General features: G+C 46.9%; 1 long non-coding RNA gene across 4 annotated transcripts in view; it reads left to right on the forward strand.

Annotated features, from left to right (window-relative positions):
- Positions 1 to 24386, forward strand: part of LOC122445052 — an 81774-nt gene extending 57388 nt beyond the window's left edge. For 2 of the 4 annotated variants that reach the window (XR_006270433.1, XR_006270430.1), the window contains one exon: positions 18122 to 19094. This is a non-coding gene — a long non-coding RNA (uncharacterized LOC122445052). Of the gene's footprint in view, positions 1 to 18121; positions 19095 to 21852; positions 21931 to 23447; positions 23852 to 24007 lie in introns of those variants that run through there. The other 2 variants (XR_006270432.1, XR_006270431.1) reach the window with 2 other exon arrangements.
- The last annotated feature ends 1260 nt before the right edge of the window (positions 24387 to 25646 follow it).

Below are 25646 nucleotides of genomic sequence, written 5' to 3' on the forward strand. Positions count from 1 at the left end.
CTGGACAGTGGAGGGGTCTCCAGCATGCACACTGACCCGCCCCTACCTAAAGCCCTCAGCTCCTTCCCATTGCCTGTAGTGTAAGTTCCAGACTCCGGAGCAGGGCACCCAAGGCCCTGAGACCCGGCTCTGTGGGCGCACCCTGCTGCCCTGCCTCCCCCGCCTCGTTTTCCGCACACAGGTCCCCTCTCAGTGAGCTGGTCGTCAAGCAGCATGGCTTTTGAGAGAGAAACGAAAGCTCTTGGTCAGGCAGCAGGACTGAGAATCCAAAAGCTCCTCGTCACTGTACAGTCAGATGAGCCGCAGCCAAGGCTGAAGGTTTTGGTTACAGTTAGTTGCCCAGATTTGTGTTTGGGTCACACAGCTCTGTCCTTTGAAGACCTTTAGTGGCCAGGGTTTCTTTTCCATCACGTACGTTCCCTTTTATTCTTTCCCCAGCTCAAGAATTGGTCTGCTAATTACAATTTGAAAGAAATAGCAAGCAATATTCCCTTGCTTTGATTTAAAGATTCCAAGGAACCCTAGTCCTGGGGCAAGTCGGAGGTGCCTTGGAGGCGAGGGGACCCTGGTGAGTGCAGGCACGCCAGCGACCCTGCTGGGGCCAACAGCCTCAGCCCACCTGTGCTCCGGCAGTGGCGTCCACAGTTTCCATCTCAGTGTTCTCAGGCAGAAAGAAAATTATTTGAATGGGAGCTTCCTGTTCTACGTAGAAAAGAATCAGAATCTGAAGGACAACTTTGGAAACCACACAAGAACAACAGACTTCTACTCAGCAGTAAAAAGGAACAAATTACTGATAATGTACAAGCCCGTGGATGCTTCTCAAAAGCATTAGGCTGGAATGGGAGAAGCCAGACACAAAAGGTTACATACTGCTTGACTCCACTTATATGATGTTCTGGAATCACCAAAAATTCAGGGCCAGAAATCAGACCAGTGGTTGTGGGGAGTGGAGGTGGGGGCAAGGGGCAGGAGGGAGTTTGGGGGATGATGGAGCCGTTCTGTGTCTGGATTGTGGTATTATTACAAGACCATGTCAAAGCTCATCTAACTGTATGTCTAAAGAGGGTGAATTTTACTGTACGTAAACCACACCTCAATGGACCTCACGCGTACACACATTCAGGAGGATGCCGCTCAGCTGCCTGGAATCAAGGCTGTGGGAAAGTCTAGGGAATGGCCACTGGGACATCACCTGTGTTACACATGAAGATTCTGTGGCAAACTTGTTTGTAAAAAGATTCATGCTGCTCAAAACATTTGGAAAGCCTGGATAATGTCAGCTGGGGGCAGCTGAGGCTTCTTAAGAGAGCAATGCTCTGTTGGATTTTTCTCCTGTATCTTACTACAAGGCAGAAACCAGAAGGGGGAAAAGAAGGCTATATATGTGTACCTTCTCTGAGAAAACCCCCAGAGTGTTTTCTCTCCCTGGATCTGAGTCTCACTAAGAGCTCTGTTCTCCTCCACACTTAGGAGCAGAGGGCTGGAAGCCATCTATCTTTGCCAGCCTGTACCGGCCAGTTGACAAGGGCCCCTTGGTGTGAGCAGGTGCAAGGCAGCGAGGCCTTTGTTCAGCTCAAACCCGCACCCGATGGGCTTTCCTGGCCCACATAGCCGTGGGAGCTTAGCAATAAAAGGACTCTGAAAAGTTTGGCATGCCTGTGAAGCTGGCCGCATAAACCATCCTTGAAGCTGTGGCTTGGCTCCAGGGACCAGACGGCTCTCCTGTGCTCACCTGCGTCACACTCAGCGTGCAGGCCCTTCTGTGGGCTGGCAGCCCCCTTTGCTGCAGTCCCCACAGCTTGTTCTTGCCTTCCCTCCAACCTCCCAGTTTTGGGCCCCAGTCCTGAAGGTGTCTCTGTTTATGAAAACCATTAGGATTTGCTGAGTCACATTGGGACTAAACGAAATCAACCCTGAATATCCACTGGAAGGACTGATGCTGAAGTCCTAATACTTTGACCCCTGAGGTGAAGAACCATTGAAAAGACCCTGATGCTGGGAAAGATTGAGGGCAGGAGGAGAAGGGGACGACAGAGAATGAGATGGTTGGATGGCATCACCAACTTGATGGATGTGAGTTTGAGCAAGCTCCAGGAGATGGTGAAGGACAGGGAAGCCTGGCGTGCTGCAGTCCATGAGGTCACAAAGAAGCAGACACGATTGAGTGACTGAACAACAAATTGGGACTAAGGGTAACCGTCGGATGATGAAATTCCTTCCTCCCCATCTCTCTACTTCCCGTCACATGTGCAGCTGATTGGGTGTCCGATCATCCTCCTGTGTCATCCGCCCTCCCTGGGGCTCATCCCCCGTGGCTCAGGATGTGCCCTGATCTGCCTCCATCTCCACTCTCCAGACCTTCCTAACACCCTGGGGAAGTCACCAGCTGACGCAGCTCCCATGCATGGCCCTTCTTTCCCAACTCCTCCTCCCAGCGGCCAGGGACGACTTTCCCTCCTTGTCCCGTCCAAATGGAGGGCTGCTAACAGCTTCCTTCCCTCTGTTGCTGGTTCCCATACACTTCACCCCTTTATTGGTTCCTAGCCCTGCCTACACCTGTGTGAATAATCCTTTCATCACATTCTCTCCGGCTAAACAATTTCATGGTTTAATTTGATTTCTCTTAGGACCTTGGCCGTTCCAGCTCTCTTGCCCCAAATTCTGTGATGACTTCTCCGTGCCTTTAGGATAAAACCCAAGCTCTTTTGTGCCCTCCCTCCCTGACCCCATCTCCTGTCATTCTCTTCTAGTCTGCTAGGACCGTGCTGTGCGAACTCTTTGTCATTTGGGGCCCTACGCATCTGCCGTTCTGGAATGTTCTTTCTCCCTGTGCTGGAGCAGTTGCCTCATTCTCATCATTATGGTGTTCATCATACATTCGCTCTTCAGAAAGCCCTTTCCAGGCCACTCTAGGACACAGCCCTTCTCCCTAGGTGTCAATCAGATGGTCCTCCTTTTTTTTTCTGAAGAAAATAATTTATTCAATTTAAGTCAGGGAATTGACATGCACGTAACAATATGACTACATGATTTAAAAAAAAAAAAGGCAGAAGGAAGGAGGTGCCCGGCTGAATTAGGCTGTTAAGTGGCAGTGAGCAGCATCAGCTGGTGACCCCATCCCATGACCCTGTTTTACTTTTCTCAGCTTTTTCACTCTCTGAAACTGCATAAATTATGCCTGCACGCCTGTTTGCTTCTGGTCTTTTCTCCGTGCTGCTGTCAGCTCTGCCTGGTGATGTTCAGTCGCTGAGTCACGTCTGACTTTTTACCGCTCTCTCCGTCAGAATCCCAGCGAGACATCAGTGGTGGCCCACTGCGACGCGTGAAAACAGTTTCTTAAAGGAACCATTTAGAAAGACGAAGGCGATGAGGGGGAGGGCAGTCTTCTCGGGCTCCTGACGGCAGGACAGGCAGGGTGCGCGCCAGAACTCTGAGAAGGTAGCGGAGTGGTGAGGGTGGAGCCCCAGGGCAACGTGGCACTCCCCTCCTTCCAGCCTCCTGCCAGTGGGGAGCTGGAGGGCAAGGGTGTTGATGCCACGCACAAGGTCTGTTTCCAGGGTCACAGAGCAGGGCGGGGAAGATGAGAGAGGGCCTCTGAAGAAGCAAAGAGGTGGAGTACAGTAACTGTAACACAGTCAGGGGCCTTGCTCTGTTCAAGACGGCGCTTGGCACCAGGGCCTGCCACATTTCACGTTCACCAGGGCCCAGTGAGTGCCACCTACTTAGAGTTGAGCAACATGGCAACCCTGCCTGGCAGCAGGATCTCTGAGAAGGAGACACGGAATGAGTCCATGATTCCCCCACGGGTTTGGCTCCAGGTTCTGGGGACTGATGAGGGAACATTTACCCCCTCCGTCACAGGGAAAGAGTCACTGCACCATGGGCTTCCTGAATACTATGACCAACATCTTGGCCGTGGCTCTGTAAGATGGAGAGAATTCCTGTGACTGGTAGGCTCCTACGTTCTGTGCCAAGGACATTTCTGAAGTTGAAGAACAATCTCTATTTATGTGCAGCATGGAGAAACGGGAGCTTGTTTTGCATTGTGTTGGGAGGCAGAGAGGAGTCAGGTAGCAAGCTGGCAGCGTTCCTGAATTTTCATGGAGTGTAGAGCTCTCTGGGCACGGTGGGGGGAGGAACAGAATCATCCATCTACCGGATTAGCGGCTGAATGGGGATGAAGCCGAGTCATTGCACACTGCTGCCATCAGCCTTTAGCAAGGTGAAGAGCTGCTATTGTGACACGTAGGGAGCAGGTATCTCTAAGTGGGTTTTTAATCAGAAATCCCCCTCGAGTGCCTACTAGTTGGAATGTGGCAAGAATTCACAACAAAGTGAAGACAGCGTTTACCTTTAACATAGCATGCAGCCAAAGGAACTGTAGGTACACGATGGAGAACTAGTTACAAGAGACACGTTCCATCATTAAGGGTGGAGTGGGAGATGCTTGTCAAAAGGGTTTGAACACTAAGCTAATGATGGGTTGAAAATTGCTGCCAAGGTAGATTTCCCCATTTCCGCAGCGTAGGACAGATCGAAAGAGGAGGCGACCTGGGATGGCTCTGCAAATAGAGACGCAGGGGCAGCAGGACAGACCGCCAGGGTCTGCGACGCCCTCACCCCCTCACGCCTGCGTCTGTGCCCTTCCGTAAACACAGCGAAGTGGCCAACAGCTGTGAGCCTCCCGAGGGTGCCTCTACCTGGTACATCCAGTTCCCCAGGCATCTTTGTTTGACCCATCCTGTTGTTTGCATGAAATAATGTTGCCATTGCTTTCAGTTGTTTTGCCTTAACTTTGTTACAAAAAAACAAACAACAAAAAAAGAATCACAGATGCATGTTAATTTCAGGTAGGAATTCTGCCTCCCCCATGGGGAAGCTGCTGCAGGCTTGTTGACTGATAACACACTGATCCACTGGAAAAAAAAAAGAACAAAACAAGGGAGTTCATGTCCTCTGGGGACAGTGACTTCAAACTTACAATGCTGGAACTTGTTCTTTCTTGCCCTAAGTCATACTGAGGCATCAGCTGATAATAGATTAAGAAATTTACTTGCTATTATGAAATTAGCATTTGATCTGGTGGATCCTTATTTATTCAATATTATGGAGCCCTTACCATGTGCTAGACTCTGTTCTGGGCGTGGGCAGTATACCAAGATGGTTAAGACATAGCAGATACCCCTGCCGAGGAGCTTACAGTCTAGCCGGGGTGGGGGGCCAGAGGGGTGCGGGATGTGGGCACCTGAGCACTGCTGCAGTGGTGAGGACACAGGGTGTTGTAGATCTGATGGGAGAGGCTGCTGACCAAAACGGGCTGAGGGTGGTCAGGGTGTCTTCCAGGTCCACTGTCCACGCTGCTCTGTGCCCTGCTGCTGGCTGGTAGGGACGGCATCAAGAGGCCCCCCAAGCCTGCTGTGTTCATTAGATTTGGTCAATGAGGACCCAAAGCAAAAGATGAGCAGAAAGGGGGAGAGTGAGTCTGGGGTGCTAGTTCTCTCCAGGATTTCTCCTCTTAGGATCAGTGCAGGCTGAGTCTGTATCTACTCCTGACAGGTAGCCCTTGCCACACACTCTTCCCTTGGGGTTCTAGAAACCTTTCCTTCTCTGGCCCTTTCTAGCTTCTGGGATGGTGACATACTACTAGTCACGGGGTACTGTTCCATCGCCTTTTGGTTTCCTTACACCCTGATCACACCTTTATAACTAGTCCCTTTACTCAGTTCAGTTCAGTTCAGTCGCTCAGTCGTGTCCGACTCTTTGCAACCCCATGAACCGCAGCACGCCAGGCCTCCCTGTCCATCACCAACTCCCGGAGTTTACTCAAACTCATGTCCATCGAGTCGGTGATGCCATCCAGCCATCTCATCCTCTGTCGTCCCCTTCTCCTCCCGCCCCCAATCCCTCCCAGCATCAGGGTCTTTTCCAATGAGTCAGCTCTTCGCATGAGGTGGCCAAAGTATTGGAGTTTCAGCTTCAGCATCAGTCCTTCCAATGAACACCCAGGACTGATCTTCTTTAGGATGGACTGGTTGGATCTCCTTGCAGTCCAAGGGACTCTCAAGAGTCTTCTCCAACACCACAGTTCAAAAGCATCAATTTTTGGCGCTCAGCTTTCTTCACAGTCCAGCTCTCACATGCATACATGACCACTGGAAAAACCGTAGCCTTGACTAGATGGACCTTTGTTGACAAAGTAATGTCTCTGCTTTTTAATATGCTGTCTAGGTTGGTCATAACTTTCCTTCCAAGGAGTAAGCGTCTTAATTTCATGGCTGCAATCACCATCTGCAATGATTTTGGAGCCCAAAAAAATAAAGTCTGACCCTGTTTCCACTGTTTCTCCATCTATTTCCCATGAAGTGATGGGACCGGATGCCATGATCTTAGTTTTCTGAATGTTGAGCTTTAAGCCAACTTTTTCACTCTCCTCTTTCACTTTCATCAAGAGGCTTTTAGTTTCTTTCAGTTTCTGCCATAAGGGTGTGTCATCTGCATATCTGAGGTTATTGATATTTCTCCTGGCAATCTTGATTCCAGCTTGTGCTTCCTCCAGCCCAGCGTTTCTCATGATGTACTCTGCATATAAGTTAAATAAGCAGGGTGACACTATACAGCCTTGACATACTCCTTTTCCTATTTGGAACCAGTCTGTTGTTCCATGTCCAGTTCTAACTGTTGCTTCCTGACCTGCATACAGGTTTCTCAAGAGGCAGGTCAGGTGGTCTGCTATTACCATCTCCTCCAGAATTTTCCACAGTGTATTGTGATCCACACAGTCAAAGGTTTTGGCATAGTCAATAAAGCAGAAACAGATGTTTTTCTGGAACTCTCTTGCTGTTTCGATGATCCAGCGGATGTTGGCAATTTGATCTCTGGTTCCTCTGCCTTTTCCAAAACCAACTTGAACGTCTAGAAGTTCACAGTTCGTGTAACATCTAGAAGTTCACAGTTCGCGTATTGCTGAAGCCTGGCTTGGAGAATTTTGAGCATTACTTTACTAGCGTGTGAGATGAGTGCAATTGTGTGGTAGTTTGAGCATTCTTTGGCATTGCCTTTCTTTGGGATTGGAATGAAAACTGACGTTCTCCAGTCCTGTGGCCACTGCTGAGTTTTTCAAATTTGCTGGCATATTGCGTGTAGCACTTTCACGGCATCATCTTTGAGGATTTGAAACAGCTCAACTGGAATTCCATCACTTCTACTAGCTTTGTTCATAGTGATGCTTTCTAAGGCCCACCTGACTTCACATTCCAGGATGTCTGGCTCTAGGTGAGTGATCACACCATCGTGACTATCTGGTTCGTGAAGATCTTTTTTGTAAGTTCTTCTGTGTATTCTTGCCACCTCTTCTTAATATCTTCTGCTTCTGTTAGGTCCATACCATTTCTGTCCTTTATCAAGCCCATCTTTGCATGAAATGTTCTCTTGGTATCTCTAATTTTCTTGAAGAGATCTCTAGTCTTTCCCATTCTGTTGTTTTCCTCTATTTCTTTGCATTGATCACTGAGGAAGGCTTATCTCTCCTTGCTATTCTTTGGAACTCTGCATTCAGATGGGAATATCTTTCTTTTTCTCCTTTGCTTTTCACTTCTCATCTTTTCACAGCTATTTGTAAGGCCTCCTCAGACAACCATTTTGCCTTTTTGCATTTCTTTTCCATGGGGATGGTCTTGATCCGTGTCTCCTCTACAGTGTCACGAACCTCTGTCCATAGTTCATCAGGCACTCTGTCAGATCTAGTCCCTTAAATCTATTTCTCACTTCCACTGTATAGTCATAAGGGATTTGATTTAGGTCATACCTAAATGGTGTAGTGGTTTTCCCTACTTTCTTCAGTTTAAGTCTGAATTTGCCAATAAGAAGTTTATGATCTGAGCCAGAGTCAGCTCCCGGTCTTGTTTTTGCTGACTGTATAGGCCTTCTCCATCTTTGGCTACAAAGAATATAATCAGTCTGATTTTGGTGTTGACCATCTGGTGATGTCCATGTGTAGAGTCTTCTTTTGTGTTGTTGAAAGAGGGTGTTTGCTATGGCCAGTGAGTTCTCTTGGCAAAACTGTATTAGCCTAAATTCTTCATAATTGCTCAGTGATAACATGCTGTCTCCTTCCTACTGGATGCTGACAGTTGTGGCAGGTTTGGAGGGAGAGGTGATGTGTGAGTTGAGTGGCAATGGGAAGTAGAACAATTGGGATGAAGAGGGGAGAAAGGTCCAGTCAGAAGCAACAAGCAACCAGTGCAAAGACATGGACCAAAGTGAAATTGAAGTGTTCCAGAAGCCAGGGAATGATGACTGCATTCTCTTTTTCCTTCACCCCAGCATCTACTTGGACACCACGCCCGAGTTCCTCATCTCTCCAACCTGCCCACTTGTCTCCATCTCCACCACTTTCCTGATTTCTTGTCTCCATTACTATGTCAGCTTTGCAATCATTCTCATATCCCTGCCAACAACTCTCCCCATAGCCTTTAGGTTAAATGCAAATTCCTGGGCAGGGACCCCAGCCCTCCTGCAAGGATCTGGGCCCTACCTGTTTGTCACCTGCAATTGCAAAATAGGGTTTTAAATCTTTTTTTTTTTTAGGTGGAGGGAAGAAGGTCCCAGGAAGGCAAAAATGCCTAATGGCCAGGAAAATCATCTGTCCCTATTTATCTCATCATCCTACTCTTATTATTCTAGGTGGAAAATGTGTTTCAAAACTCGCTTAAGCAGCTATTATAAGACAGATACAGTGCTATGCAGATTGAAATCTAAAGAAGAGGGAGAGAGGCTCTTTGAACTAAGGGGGGAAATGGAGAAGCATGGAAGAAAAAGAGTAAAGAGATGGAATAATCAGAGAGAAGTACTGTTTCCTCAAAAAGGTGCTGAGTGGGTGAGTGGGAAGTTCCTAGCACGTGACCCCAGCATGCTGAGCTCTGCGTGTCTGCAGGAAAGTGACACAGCATTGTGGCACCAGATCCAATTTCCAAGGCAGGAGCCTGAAGCTAAAAAAAAAAAAAATTAAATATTCCGTTGATAAGACATAAAGCAGTAAAGGTATGACTTTCCCTCTTGAAGCTTTTGTATCGTGTCAGAGTTAATCTTGATTTTGCTGAGACGCCTAATATATAAGCTCAAAAGAGAAGCAGTAACAACATGTAAAATGTAAAGTCATCAGTGAGTATCCAGATAAAATTTCAACCGCTTGGGCAAACAGGAAAATAGAAAGAAATGATCAGAACACTTCTATAAGTGTTCTGTCAACTCCAGGATGGAGTGCTAGCTATAGCTTATCTCTAGGGGATGGAATTATAAGTTATTTATCTTTGTTTTGCTTGCCTCTCTATTTCCTTCTGTTCTCACAATGAACACCTGCAAATTTTGTCTCTAAAAATCAATACAAGTTTTCAAACCCAGCTATACAAATTATAATATCACACATTGAGGAATTCTTTTAAGAGAATAGAAAATACATGATGAGATTGTTTACGAGACTGAAAAATTGAAATAAGCTAACTATTCATCAATACAGGATTGATTAAATATTATATTTTAGTCTATCCTCAAATGATCACTAAAAATTATTACTGAGATCTATATTTATTGATGTGGCAGATATTCACAATACATTGTTTAAAATAATGTATAAAAATGTATGAAAGGAGTAAGTGTGACATAATTTCCTTTTTCAAAAAAATTCAAAATGCTCTTTTAAAGGCGAGTAGGAATATACATTAAAATATCAGCAGCAGTTGGAGTATTAGAAATGCAGATAATTATTTCCTCTCTATATCTTCTTTACGAGTGTATAACTGCCTTACAATGCTGCATTAGTTTCTGCTGCACGACAGCACGAATCAGCCGTCTGTACACACACCCCTTCCCTCTGACCCCCTGTCCCCTCCAGCATCCCGCCGCTCCAGGTCACCCCAGAGCGCTGAGCTGACGCGCTGTGTCCACAGGGCTTCCCGCTGGCTGTCCTGTGGTGGTATACACAGGTCACTGTCACTCTCTGACGGCGTCTCACCTGCTCCGTCCTCACCAAACCCCGTCCACGGCCATCCTCTGCGTCTATGTCTCTGCTCCTGCCCGGCAGAGAGGTTCATCAGTACCATTTTTCTAGATTCCACATATATGTGTTAATATGTACTTATTTTTCTCTTTCTGACTTACTTCACCCTGGATGACAGACTCTGGGCTTTTAAACTTAATTATTTTATTCTTCGCTCTTTTCTAACTAGAAAAAAAATCTACTATTTCTACTTTTAAAATTAGAGTACAAGAAGATAATCAGATGTGCATCAGACAAAAAGTTTTAAGAAACATTCTCCCGAAACAATACTTCTCTCATTGAAATCCAGTGTGATTTTTGAAAGGAGAACCCCCCCTTGCAAAAAAAAAAAAAAAAGCTACTTCCACGGATTTGACATCTCCAAGGTTTAGCAAACCATTTCTCCATTGAACCTGCTTCCCCTCCCTGCTTCATTGATTGTAACCATTCTTTTTTTTTTTTTAACTTATTTATTTATTTACTTGGATGCACCGGGTCTTAGTTGTGGCATGTGTGATCTAGTTCCCTGACCAGGGATCAAACCTGGGCCCTCTGTCCTGGGACCGCTGAGTCTTAGCCACTGGATCGCTAGGGAAGTATTGTAACTATTCTTGAGCTCAGAAATTTAGTTGCTTGCTCCCCAAACCAGTGGGACGCAATGGCTACAGCAGACTCATGGCAAAGATAAGGGTGTGTTAGCTAGTCCATCAGTCACGTTTGACCCCTTGTGACCCTCACGGACTGTTGTCTATGGATTCTCTGCCGTCGGAGGCACCAGCGGAGCCACCAGCGGAGAAGGGCAGGTTTAGGGGCTAAGGGGGAAGCTTGTGCTTCCCAGGCGGCTCAGTGGGAAGGAATCGGCCTGCCGCTGCGGGAAGCCCAGGAGACACGGGTCTGGTCCCTGAGTCAGGAAGGTCCCCTGGAGAGGCAAACTCACTGCAGTATGGTTGTCTGGGAAATCCCGTGGACAGAGAAGCCTGGCAGGCTGGAGTCAATGGGGTGGCAAGAGTCAGACGTAATTCAGCGACTGAACAACACAAACAGAGGGGAAGGCGTGTTGGGCAGGAGGAAGGGCGTGGACCGAGGCTGAGTGAGATATGCACATGATCTTTGGAAAATAGTGTTACAAAGTTAGTGAATGCGTGGAGAGTTGGTGAGGGGAATGGTGGGAAGTAAGATAAAGTGGTCAGATAGGAGGGTCTTGTATGTCAGACTGCGGGGGTCTTCAGATTATCCAGGTGATGACACCGTTAAGTTTCTGAGCAGCAAAAAGATGAGAGGTAATTGGAATTTTAGAAAGACTCATCTGAGGGCTGAAAGCAAAGTGATGGATTTTGCTGCTGTTCACATTCTGGGATGAAAAGCCTCTGGATTAAGACAGAAAGTAACGAGAGAGGAAAGAGTGACAAATGAGAGACTTTCTGTATTGGTCAGCATTCTCCAGAACATAACCAGTAGAGGGTAGGGGGGTGGATAGATGGGTGGATGGATAGATAGGTAGGTGATAGATTTATTGTAAAGCATTGGCTCATATGGAGGCTGAGAAGTCCCAAGATTGGCAAGCTGGAGACCCAGGAGAGCAGATGGAGTGAGTCCCAGTCTGAAGGCCATAGGAATCAGGACGCAGGCAGAGCCGATGTCTCAGCTCAGGGTCAAAGGCAGGAACAGAGCAGTGTCCCAGCTCAGAGACAGTTGGGCAGAGGAATTTCCACTCACTCCCATGAGGGCTGGTGTTTTAGTTCTGTTCAGACCTTTCACTGAAGGGATGCAGCCCCTCACAGCTGGGCAGGGTGATCTGTTTTATCAGTCTACCCATTCAAATGTTTAATCTCATCCAGAACACGCTCACAGACACCTTAGAGTAACCTGGGCATCCTGTGGCCCAGGCAAGTTGGCACGTAACAGTTGGCCTTCACACTTCCCAAAGGAAAAGCAGCGTAGTGTTTGCGTTTAGGAGGTCCCTCTACAAGGACTCTGCTGCAGGCTGCTTTCACCCCGAGGAGACACACGCCCTGGCCTCTCAAACAGAAGCCAGACCCTCTTCCATCCCACAAGGGCAATGGCTGTGAAGTCGTCCCCTGAGCCACTGGTCAGGTCTCACAGTGGTGATTGTTGTGTTTGCCTTCTGCACAATTTAAAGATAAGGAAGACTGAGGCCAGAAACATTTAAATTACTTGCTAAAAGTCTCCCAGCTATTAAGTGGCAAAGCCTGGACCAGGGTGGGAAATAACCTCTTGAGCACCGACAGTGGATGAGGCAATAGGCCTCATTATATTTTATTTTGGTAATTCTCACAGTAACCCTGTATGCTATTATTACCCCCATTTTACAAATGAAGAAACTGAGGCTTATAAAAGATTAGAAATCTCACCCAAAGTACGCAGTGAGACTCGGGTTTGGAACTCACATCTATTTGATTTTAAAGCCCTATGCTGTGATTTCCTGGTATATGAGAGGTCACATGAGAACAGAGGGGAAAAGTTAAAGGTGACCAAGGGCCAGTGTAGCCCAAATGATGGGAGTGAATGAGCCAAGAAATTCTGACTCACTGTGCGGTGTCTATATTTCACTACTCAGGCCTATGGTTTGGCCCAGATCTGTCTCTCTTAGCAAGTTTCCTCTTCCATCCCCCCAACAGGCCTGTGTTCAAATCCTTGGTGCTTCTCAGAACCACAGAAGGGCTGGAACTTTTTGATCACACCAAAGAGGAACATTTGCATCAGCAAACTGAAAGCAGAAATCCCAACTGTCAGAGATGCTTACACTTTGTACGCTGCTTATTCCTTAAAAACTAAGCAGACCTAGCTCACCGGCTGTCTGATTAATTAGCAGAATGTTCTTTAGGCAGACAGAACTCAGAAGGCTCCAACAAAATAGGGAGATCAACTCGTTGGAACGGCGGGGTTTTTTCCTTCTCTCTCACAGGACAAAAGGTCTGGGTGGAATCCTTTGTGGCCGACTTTCACCAGGGTCTTAAATATAATTTCTTCAAGGTGTTCAGCTGAGTGGATGAAGAAAAAGAAAAAAACTAGAAGCTCCCTTGGGAGTTCTCCTCATCTTTTCTGCTGATTTCTGTCCTGTGTTGCAGGGAAGGTACGAGAAACTAAAAATCAATAGGATTTGTTGGCAACATATTGTTGAGCTTTACATTGAAATTAGACATCTGTTCCATCCCTCACCTACATTTACCTAGTTTCCCGGAGGTTCCGTTTATAATGCTAGGCTGTAGCTACCCCGAAATAAGAAAATTAAAAAGAAACACACAGCTAGCACATATATGACATAAAAATGAATCTGACCAACCATCATGAAAGGTATTCTGTCCCTTTTCTATACACTATACACCCAGGCCATGTGTACATTACCCACACTGGTCTACACTTTTCCCAAAAACTCTTAACTGAAGGCTCTCTGTGACCCCCACGAAGCAATATTTTCTTTTCCTGAATCATACTCTTGAATTGGCACTTACATCATCCAGGCACAGAGAGAAGGCTTCTCTGAGACCAGAGGACAGAGAATTGTGGGCCTAAGAGGGGGCTGTAAGTGCACCTTGCTCTCTCCATTCGATTTGCCTCGTCCCTGAGGCCAGGGGACCAGGCCCTGAGCCTCGTAAAGCCCCCCCAGAGAGTCCGGTTTATGGGAGGCCTCCAGTGGACAGGTTAGAAGTCAGAGCCCTAGAGAGAGAGCAGGTCGGGGAGATCGCTAGGATGAGAACAGAGAAAAGCCAAACGCGGAGGGACATTTAAAAGCTGAGCACAGGCTGCTTCTGCAGCGCCCGTGATAGTGCTGACGCAGATCTGATTTTGTCCCGGAGTTCCAGTAAGGCGGGAACAAAGCCCAGAGCAGTGTCAGGTGGCTGAGCAGGGACACAGGACTGCAGCCCGCTGGCAGCTAATCAACCCGCCGGAGTGAGACCAGAGAGGGTTCAGAGACGGCAGAGAGTGGCGCCTGCCAAGCCCTGCCAGGGACTGACATGCCTGGGAAACAGTGAGTGAAGTCTCAGCAATTAGCCCTCGGCCCCTGGGCCCTGGGTGGCACTGATCTATGACCCCGCCTCTCTGTCCTGGCAGGCTTTGAGAGGGCAGAAGAGACATTTGCCTTCTCACGGTGATTTCCATAGTTATGATGGTTGTCTCAGCTGCTGTTTTTGGAAACAGTCTGTCACAACTTAGCTATGAGCGCTCCTTTATGACGGTGTTCTTTTGTGGTTGATACCCTACCTTGTAAAAGACACTTTTCTGTTCTTGGCTTCAAGAAGTGACCTGTCTAGCTATTAATATTACTCCATGTTCGTGGACATGATTACAAAGTAGAGTATACATATTTAATGCATAGGTAAGCAAGAAGCCAGGGTCACTAATCTTCATTTTGAAGAGTACAATGCTTGCAAAAACTATGCAGCAGTTTACAGAATGTTCAGTGCTAAGGCAGCTGCACTATTTCGGCCCAGGGTGCCAGTGAGTTTGGGGATGGAGGAGAAGGCTGGAAACTGCATCTGCTTGGCTCTTTTCAGTGTTGAGCAGACCTCAGTTCTCCACATCAAAGAGAGTGGGGACTTTAGTCCTAACTAGGATCCCCACCCCCCACCCCCAGCCCTCCTGCTTAGCTTAAGCCTTCATTTCATCCTGATTTGCAATCTTTTCCCACCCCTCCCAGGCAAAATCTTGTTGGGTTTTAGCGTTTTAGTCTCAAATCAACTTCCTTGATTTTCAATATGTTCATTTCAATTTAAGTAGCAGCACGAGTTAGCCTTTACTCCTCTCTTTTGAACCCACCATCTCTTCTCCATCCCCTGCAGTCACAGCCCAACACCCAGTCCCCCTAAGCGCTCTCTATTGTCAGAGCCTCCCACCTTCCTCCCATTCATCCTGATGCCTGAAGGGACTCTTAATGTATATGTGAGCCAGTCACTCCCCTTCTGGAACAGTTCTCTGCAGTATCCAATCTGACTCCCTTAGCGTGACATCTCCAGGCTTTTATGATGTGACCCCTGCTTCCCATTCCTGGAAAAATGAAAATAGCTCTTTCCATTCATTGATGCGGTGGTGAGCAATTGTAATGAAGGCCTTTTGTAAAGGGGCCCCAGGATTAGGAGGTACTGAACACTCTTCAGCATTTTGCAGCTGCCCCCAGATGACTTCCATTTCCACAGAGCCATTTCTGCGTCAGAAATAATGACCATCATTTGATTCTGTCCCAGAATGAACTGTCGTAGGCTCTTGCCCAGGTCAGTCCTACAAGGGGGTGGGGCTTCACATCAGGGCAGGTCACAGAGACGTTCTTTTCCCAGGTAAATACCTTTACCTGGGCAGCATGAGCCATTTACCATGGGGGGAAATACAGGCAATGGAAGAGCATTAGTGGTGCTGGGGAGCTCCCCTCTCCTGGTGACTTGCGACCACTGGAGGAGACTGCCTATCTGTGCTGCCTTCCTCTGCAGGTGGCTTTTCCCTGGGATGAGTGAGTGCTTTTTTTTGAACCCCAACCAAAGTGTGCTTTGGAAGAACAGCCTCGGGGTGTGGTCCCGGCCTCCCCCTCCCCCAGGACTTGGAGGCTAGGCTGCAGGTTGGCTCCTCATCCCAGGAGCACGTTTCTTCTGGAAAGATCGCACTGGGGACCTTCTCTCGGGAACACTGCTGCACCTCCCTCTGGCACCGCCCACACACTGCCAGCCTGTGGTATTTGGGGGCTGTCTTACTTTCTCAGAAGTTAGGGAACAATCTGGAAGGGCCAGTTTTGTGAGTTTTCTGCACAGATGAGTTCAACACAATGTTCAGCAGAGTGCAAGAAATTCTGACCCAGCTCCCAGCCTTTTGGGAAAGCTCAAAGACAAATCAAGCTCACGGCGATGGCACTGCCGCCATTCACCTTCTGGACGGCGTTTCTGGCCTCGCGCAGTTTGTGTTCCACTTTTAGGATGAGCGGCTGCTTCCAAAGAGAAGTCCTCGCCCCTGGAGACTGCTCTCAAGTCATATTCAAAACCCTGGTGGCTCAGATGGTTAAGAATCTGCCTGCAATGCAGGAGTCCTGGGTCTGATCCCTGGGTCAGGAAGATCCCTTGGAGGAGGGCATGGCAACCATCTCCAGTATTCTTGCCTGGAGAATTCCATGGACAGAGGAGCCTGGTGGGCTGCAGCCCATGGGGCCACAAAGAGTTGGACACCACGGAGCAACTAACACTTTCCCTTTTTCACCATCCTTAGAGAAACCATTAGGATTTCTTTTCTAAAAGACCTGATTCCTGAAATGAGAGGCCTTTGTAGCTGATCAGAACTCCTCCTGTCAGGTTTGTTCCTTTTGCCCCTCCCTAAGGCATGAATTCCCAGGTGGTGCTACTGGTAAAGAACCCACCTGCCAATGCAGGAGGCGTAAGAGACGCAGGTTCAATCCCTGGGTTGGTAAGATTGGAGGAGGAAATGGCAACCCATTCCAGTATTCCTGGAGAATCCCATGGACAGAGCAGCCTGGAGGGCTACAGTCCCGAGGGTTGCAAAGAGTTGGACACAACTGAAGTGACTTAACACGCAAGCATGCAATGCATGAATTAAAACTATGTTGAAAAATAAAAACAAAAAAAAAATTAAAAAAAAGAAAAATAAAAACAGAAAACCCCATTCAAATTATCTAAAGTAATAATAATATAAATTATTTGTTCAGCAGTAATGCTGTTTCAGGTCAGGTTTGATCCAGCAGCTCAGACCATGCCACTAAAGTCAACTTCTGCCCTGTCACAGCATGGGCTGCACATGACGTGAGCTGCAGCCCAGCTGGTCCTATACCCTTCATCCCAAGGCCCCAGCAACCGTAGGACTCAGATTCACACTCCACTGCCCAGGAATAAAATATCTTACAAATAGGAAAGACAGTGTTTCTTTCTGAGAAGCCCTGGCAAGCATCTTACTTTGTACTGTCTCAGATTGAGCTCTGTGCCCCAGAAATAATGCCACCCAAACCATAGGTAGACCCAGTTCTTTCCCCAGAGTGAGACCGTCTGCTTGCTAAATATGACAAACATAGTCATAAGTGTTATTCTGACCAAAGTTCTAAACTCTTATCCTTTGCTTTGCTATGACCTTCTAGGTGGAGCCCCTCCTGGGAGACACTCCAGGCTTCTAAATACCTCTTCTGAACACAACGTGGGTCACTGATCCCAGACTAGTTCTGCAGTTGCCTGCCCCATTGGACTGAAGCTTAATTTTGAGGTGCCCATCTGCCTAGCTCCCTCCTATTACTTCTAAAGAGCTTTCCCCTATAACCTAACTTCAGATCCATCCATCTGCAGTATGGTGAGAGGGGGTGGTAAGGTGAGGGATGGGCCCACATCCTCAGTTACTCTAATAGCTTAACATAAACATACACCATCCCAGTCTGTTCCAGACCATCCCCTTTTGGGTCCCTTCCAGTTAGCTGCCTCGCTTCCAACTCCAGCCCCTTGATGAAAAGAAACACTGGTGACAAGCATGACATTTGCTCTTCTACTGAGGGCTTCTCCAGCAAGTCAGCTGTTTTCATTTCTCAGCCACGGTTTTTCCCGTAGTCATGTATGGATGTAAGAGTTGGACGATAAAGAAAGCTGAGTGCTGAGGAATTGATGCTTTTGCACTGTGGTGTTAGGAGAAGACTCTTGAGAGTCCCTTGGACTACAGGAGATCCAACCAGTCCATCCTAAAGGAAATCAGTCCTGAATATTCATTGGAAGGACTGATGTTGAAGCTGAAACTCCAATACTTTGGCCACCTGATGCGAAGAGCTGACTCATTGGAAAAGACCCTGATGGTGGGAAAGACTGAGGGCAGGAGGAGAAGGGATGAGAGGATGAGATGGTTGGATGTCATCACTGACTCAGTAGACATGAGTTTGAGTAAACTTGGAGAGTTGGTGATGGACAGGGAGGCCTGGCGTCCTGCAGTCCACGGGTCGCAAAGAGTCGGACACGACTGAGCGACTGAACTGAGGCAGCCCGTGCAGATATGAGCTCTAACCAGGAGCGGATGAGAATAAGCCCCTGAAAGCAGGGCAGAGACCTGTTTTCCTGTTCACATTTCTCAGAGGCTCATGGGAGCTCCCTTCCCTCTTTGCAGGCGTCTGGATTTGTGAACCTCTGCGTGTCCCCTTGGGGCCCACTGCCCATCCCGTGTGGTGCAACCTCACCCAGACTTCATGCCAAGCCACACCAGAGCTCAGCCTGACAAGCCCGCAGCCGAGCCTTCCTCTGATCCTCGGGAAACAGCTCACCTGAACCTTGAGGACAACTCCGGTGTTTGTGCTGCTTCCGTGAGTCGCGTGACTGATCCGCCACCCAAGGTGCAGGTGCGCCGTGTATTTGCCTGCAAATCCGCCTGTCCTCCCCGGCTCTGTCCCCGGAAGGTCCTGTCAGCACAGATGAGTCCTTTCCTACTGGAGCCCCACGTCCACTCCTTGACTTTGAAGCACAGGCAGCCTCCCCAGGCCTAGCGGTACCCCAGGATTCTGGTGGGTGAAATTCCCTAAATCGGCCTCCTGAAACCGCTCCTTTTAGACAAACCTCCATCCTCATTCAGAACATCCTGCTTTTCTCCCAGCTGTCTTCATCTGTTCTTCCTCCTAAAAGCCACATTTCATCAAAATTTCACACACTACTCTCTTCTCCCATGTTCTCATCCTAAAACTGCTAAAGAAAAATATTTCACCCTTCCGTTTTAATGTTTAATGTACAAGTAGCATTCTTTCCTCCTATCATTAACATATTTAAAAATCCAGTTTTATGCTTTTCACTGCATCTCATTGCTCTGGGGTGCCCAGCACCATGGAGTATAAGGCTGGCTTGTGATCTGCTCCACAGTTCTGCTCCGCACAAAAGATGTTCGAGACTTCAGAAGAGCATAAAAATTAATTTTTCTTCCTTTGCATTGAGTCCTTGGATATGTTTTGTACACACCTGTGTTAGTATAGGGCCTCCCTTGTGGCTCAGCTGGTAAAGAATCCACCTGCAATGCAGGAGACCTGGGTTTGATCCTTGGGTTGGGAAGATTCCCCTGGAGAAGGAAATGGCTCCCCACTCCAGTATTCTGGCCTGGAGAATTCCATGGACTATAGGGCCTCCCTTGTGGCTCAGCTGGTAAAGAATCCACCAGCAATGTGAGAGACCTGTGTTTGATCCCTGGGTTGGGAAGATCCTCTGGAGAAGGGAGTTAGCATAGGTGAGCAGCAGTGCAGGGATTTTCTGAAAGGAATATTTGGATAAAAACAAATATAGTGAGAAAAGGAGAGTAATTCTCTGGTTGTCCAGTGGTTAGGACTCTGTGCTTTCATAGCTAAAAGTGTGAGTTCAGTCCCTGGTCTGGGAGCTAAGATCCCACAAACTGCATGGTGAGGCCAAAAATAAATAAATACATAAGTGAATAAAATATGGGAAAAGAGACAAAATATTGCAAGCAGCCTCTTGGTTGTTTTTTTTTTAAGGAGATAAGGGAATCCTTGTACACTGTTGATAAGAATGTAAATTGATGCAGCTATTGTGTAAAACAGTGTGGAAGTTTCTCAAAGAAATGAAAATAGAACTACAACTTGACTGGGAAAAAAACCCAAAACCATTAGTTCAAGTGATACATGCACCCCAGTGTTCATAGCAGCACCGTTTGCAATTGCCAAGACATAGAAACAATCTACATGTCCATCAACAGATGAATGATAAAAAAAAGATGTACATACACTGGGATACTACTCAAATATAACAGAGAACGAAATTTTGCCATTTGCAGCAACGTGGATAGACTTGGAGGACATTATGCAATGTGAGATAAGTCAGAGAAAGATAAAGACTGTATGATAGCACTTGTATGTGGCATCTAAAAAATACAACCAGCTAGTGAATACAGTACAAAAGAAGTGGACTCACAGATACAGAGAACAAGCTAGCGGGAACCAGTGGTGGTGGTAGGGGGAATGTAAGGGTGAGAGAGTGGGAGGTGGAAACTCCTGGGTATAAGATAGAGTCAAGGATGGATAGTGCAACATGGGGGACATAGCCAGCATTTTGAAAACACTATCAATGGAAAGTTACCTTTAAAACTCTATAAGAATAAACAATTAAAAAAACAAAACTACCCTCTTTGAAGCTCCAGTCCTGGAAGTGGCTCTAGCAATAGAACAGTAGGCTAGGGCAGAGACACTTAGCTCAGTGTACTTCAGGAGACAAACTGGCAGAAGGGGAAGGTGGAACCACTGTGAAGGGAGAGGAGAAAGAGTGGGCATGAGGCAGAGAGCCTGTGGGGGATGCCTCTGCCCACTGAGGGTGCTCGTGAACGTGCCTGATGCCCATGACCACGGCCAGGATCAGAGGCAGCTGACAGCCGGTGCTGCCAGTCAACGGCCCTGATCTTCGAATGAACAACTGACCCTCCTCCGAGTCCCATCTCCCTTCTCCAAGGATGGCCAGGGTATAAATCAAGGCAGGAAAGCTCTACTGGCCTTGAAAAGAGTCCCCCAAAGTCTGCCAACCCAAAATGACACCAGATTATCCCTCAACCTGATTATCCCTCAGTCACCATTTACACAGCTCTCCATCGTCACAGCTTGGGGAGCTGAGGGCAGGCCGTGGTTAGCAGGTAGAACACAGAACAAGACTAAGGTTATAGCTCCTGTTTTCAGTTCTTGAGATTCTGATTCATAGCCCGATTGAATCGGTCTCAAGTCCATTTCCCACAAGTCAAGGCCGCCTGCACGATTGCCGGGCTGAACCCGAACTTGGCATCAGCCCCTCCTGGTCCATCAGCCCTGAGTCAGCAGCTCTCCCCACAGCAGTGACTTCTTTCCTCTCACGAGTCCTGGCAGACACAACAAACACACCGGAACCTAAACAGACGAGAAAGGCAAAGCTCACCTGAGCTTTCAAAGATCAAGCAGTTAAAAACATCTCTGTACTTTCAGCTGACTGACTCATTGTTAATGTGGAGTTAAAACCTGTTCTCAGCTTTCACAATCTGCTAAGTGTTCTGTAATCGTATTTAGTGATATGGTTCTGATATTGAACACTTGGAAACAGATATGATAAATAAAGCATGTTACAGGTATGCTTACTCTAGGCTTGATTACTTTTTGGTCAGACAAGCGTGGATTTGAATGCTACTTTGCCACTTGTTTGAGCCCCTTAAATTCTCAGCTTTTGCATCAGTAAAGCAGGATAGTTAAACCATTACTACCTAAGGTTGCTGCAAAGATTGAATGAAATAAGATTTGAAAAAGGCCTGCCAGAACATTTGAAAACATACCACATCATTCGTAAATGTCCAACCACTAAGTCGTGTTCAACTCTTTATGACCCCACAGACTGCAGCACGCCAGGCTTTCCTGCCCATCACTATCTCCTGGAGTTGGCTCAAATTCATGTCCATTGAGTTGGTGATGCCATCTAACCTTAGTAAAGAATAGCTATTATTAATGCTACAGGAATAAAAGTTGCAGTGTAATGTAATCAAAAGATTCACATAAACTAACTTTTTAAAAAAAATTCACCTCTATTTATTTATCTTTGGCTGTGCTGGGTCTTCACTGCTGAGCTCCGGTTTCTCTAGTCGTGGCGATTGGGGGCTACTCTTTCTCATTGTGGGGGCTTCTCTCATTGTGGGGGCTTCTCTCACTGTGGACCATGGCTCTCGGAGCTCAAGCTCAGCAGTTCTAGCGCATGGATTTAGTCGCCCCATGGCATATGGAATCTTCCCAGACCAGGGAGTGAACCCATGTCCCCTGCATTGACAAGTGGATTCTTATTCACTGAACCCACCAGGGAAGTCCCAGAGTGACTCTGAAAAAGTTTTCTCTTCCTTCGTGGCAGAAACACTGTGTTCCCTGGGCACCAACACTATACCAGACACCATTCTAGAAGCAGGAAGTGCAGCGAGGAATAAGACAGGTAAAGTCCCATCTCCTGGGGGTTACCCGAGAGTGGCAGGAGGGCATTCTCCTGAATGACAGAAAAAGAAATAGTGGATAAAGAAGATAATTCCAGATATTAAACAGGGTTACAAAAAACAGACAGTGACTGGTGGGTTACCAGGGGAAAATTAGGGAATTGTAATTGAGGTGACACCTAGCAGAAAGAGAAGCCACAGGAATGTGTCGGGAAAAAGACAGAGGAGGGGGCAAGTACCAGGCCAGAAGTGGGATCAACCCTGACCTGGCAGAAGAGGATGGAGACGGATTTTCCTAGAGCGTGAGGAGGGAGGAGGAGAGTGGTGTGAAATGAAGTTGGAGGACTAGGCAGGGCTTCTGATTTTCTGTCTCAGCTCTGCCCCCAGCAAGCAGTTACGTCTTGTATATGCGCTGGAACTCTCAGCGTCTCAGTTTTGCCATCTATAAAATGGGGTTAAGGGATGGACCTTGATACTGTCCTTTCAACTCTGCGATCTGCATACAGTATAGATCGAATGTTGTGTTACTTTTTCTATGATGACAACACTGGGATCCATTGTAACTCTTGCACACTGCCTGGTTCCGTTTGTTTGTCAGTACGTTGACCTTGAGGAAAGAGTCACCACAAAACCAGCCAGGCCCCAAGGTGCAGAATGCTTTATCCCCAGATCTCAAAGCATCCTTTGAGTTAGCTGTGGCCAAAAGATTAACTGTCCACAGATTGTTTTCGGTTCCTGGTTTTGTTTTTGGCACACCACTAGCAGCTCACAGACAGTCCCAGGAAGCTAGTTTTTAATTGTTTTTATTTGACTTGTTCTGTGCTGTGTCTTCTTGACATTTTTTCAAACAACTGGGGAGCATGTATGAAGACACACAACTGGGCTTAGGAAAATTCTAAGACACGTTCTGTTTTGTTCAATAGCATTACCTCACATGGAAAATCATCCTGAATGGTCACATGAGTGTTGCCATGCTCTTTGTAACTCTTCATCATCTGGAATAAGGAAGACTTTAACAGTGTTCTAGTAGCAGTCTCTTCTCTAGGGACTTAATATGCAGTTAGTCCACTACCAGGGCAAATGTACCTTTAGGAAATGGCAAACCATTCACCATTATTACCAGTAACATTGCTAATTTAAATAAAGGGAATTCCCTGGCATCCACTGGTTAGGACTCGGCAATTTCACTGCTGGGGTTGAATCCCTGGCCAGGGGACTAAGATTCCTCAAGCTGTACTGTACAGCCAAAAATAAATACATAAAGTCAGAAGAGACAATTAAATGAAATTCTAAGCTGCTAAGGTCAAGATGGTTGCTGCTCATCTGAGGGGCCTCTAGGATAACAGATTTATACCAGATTTATCCTGATCAGGTGAGTGATCGACTACCTGCTTAAAAGGCGTCTGTTTTTCAAACCCTTGTAACTTCTGTGGTGTACTATTCCAGAACTTTTTAAGACAACAAAAGCTTTCCATGTTCTTTCTTATGCCTAACCTGAACCCCTTATATTGATTTCCAGATTGTTCCCTCCATTCCTGCCTACATGATGAAGAATAAGCTGGTGAACCTGGCATGTCAACTTTTAAAAATAAATAATAACAAGCAACACACATATTGTTTACTAATCTAGGTTCTAGACAGAGGGCTCATTTAATCCTCACAACAACCCCATGAGGGAAGTACCCTTATGAACCCCACTTTACAAGGAGGGACATGGGTACAGAAGCCAGACTAAGATTTGAGTCCATGGCATCTGACTCCAGGGTCCTTGCTTGCAGCCACTCTGCCATTTTGCCCCCTCATATTTAAAATCTCTGCTGAGTCGATATTCACCAATCTGTCTTTTTTGGTTGAAATGATTGATGAAGAGAAACAAGAAACATTCTTTTTTCTCTCATTCTTCAATAAATAAATGTAATCATTTCCTTCTTCCTGAAAACAGAAGCCTAAGATGTGTGTTTTGTCTCAAAACTTTCACAAAAGCTGTTTTTTGATTTATTTGTGCTTTGTTGTTAATAGATGAAAAGCCTTGCTGGGCCAGACTAAGCCCATGCATTTCCCACTATCTGATTGTTTCAGAAAGTGTGATTCAACACTGGAGTTACAGCCGGAATTCTGCCTGTCTTCTGGGAAAGCACAACAGGCCACAAGATTAAGTGCAGAGCTGAGGCTGGCAAAGTGGATTGGAAAACCCAGGAGACATGTTGTCCAGGTTCATACGAAAGGTTTAGCAGTGATCTGGCTTTTCCTCACCATTAAAATAACTGCTCTAGGCAGAGAGGTGGTAGTTCAGTATTTCTGTCTGTTTGTTTATTTATCTACAACACACACACACACACCCCTTTTTTATTTTCCTAATTGTGACCACTATGATAATTTTCTGCTAAGTCTCTCAAGTCTCCATCATAAACAGAAAACTCCACTCTCTTAATTGTTTCCTTAGCAAATTTCCAAACTTAGAAACCCAAAACAGAGAATGCATATGATTTAAATATATAAAATATTACATTCAACATCTCTCTATAATGGAAATGTATTGCTGGCCACAAACTTACTGGCATAAAATATATAACTTTGTTTAATCTCTTTAAAACCAAACTTGGTATGTCTTCTGTGGAAATAATCTCATTGAGGGAAGTTTCTCTCTCCCTCCCGTCTAAGTTGCTGTGGGCCCTGGCATGGGGTGGGAGGGTACATCTGGTCAGGGTTATTGTCCATCCAGGGATGGACATCCATCCAGTGGATGAAATGTCCTCATTCCTGTCTGATTTTCCATTTTTCACACAGGGAGACTGCAAGGCCCCCAGGGTTTGGCTGTGTCAGAGGTCAGGGCACAGCTCTGCGTGGCCGCCTGGGGCCATGAGCCCAGCACTCCAGCACACACAAGGCGTTCTGGGAGACCCTGGTTCTGGCTGCCTCCCCAGTTTTCCAGTGGATTGGAGGGGCAAGAGAGCATAGGTGCTCACCATCCTCAGAGCCTATGATCTCATCTGGGTTTCTTTCACCCTTTTCATCACCTTTTGCCCAAGGCCCCCATCTGGAGGAGAGGGCAACCCCTGGTTACCTCCTCTCAGATCACTCTAGAGTTTAGCTAACCTCCCCTACCCTCCTCTCCAGTTCTCTTTCTTTGGCTGACTCCCTAACCTGTGGATCTTTGGGGGAGCGATGAGCTGAAGGGAAGACTCGTTCTCCAGGTTTCTCTTTCTATGGACTTTGGAGAGCCCAAGCCTTTCTCTGCTGTAGGAATCTGAAGCTGACGTCTGTGTCTCACTGATGGAAACAGGCAAAGGAAATGGGCTGTGTGAAACAGTGACCTTTTCATCCGATCACGTGTACTCATTTAGGAGGATGTCATGTAGGTCTACTACGTGTGTCTCAACATGATGTGTACGTGTGTATTTAATACACGGGGCTTCCCAGGTGGCTCAGTGGTAAGGAATTCACCTGCCAAGCAGGAGCTTGTGGGTTCGATCCCTGGGTTGGGAAGATGCCCTGGAGAAGGAAATGACAACCCACTCCAGTATTCTTGCCTGGGAAATCTCAGGGACAGAGGAGCCTGGTGGGACACAGTCCATGGGGTTGCAAGAGTCAGACACGACTTAGCAACTGAACCAACAATTTGATACACAAGAAGTATATTTACATGTGTAGGCATGACTCATCCATGTGGTTTTAGTCTATGGAATATAGCTTTGGGGACGAATTAACCTGTGGATGA

This window comes from Cervus canadensis, chromosome 7 (genome assembly GCF_019320065.1).
Source record: "Cervus canadensis isolate Bull #8, Minnesota chromosome 7, ASM1932006v1, whole genome shotgun sequence".
In the NCBI taxonomy this organism is placed as follows: Eukaryota; Metazoa; Chordata; class Mammalia; order Artiodactyla; family Cervidae; genus Cervus; species Cervus canadensis.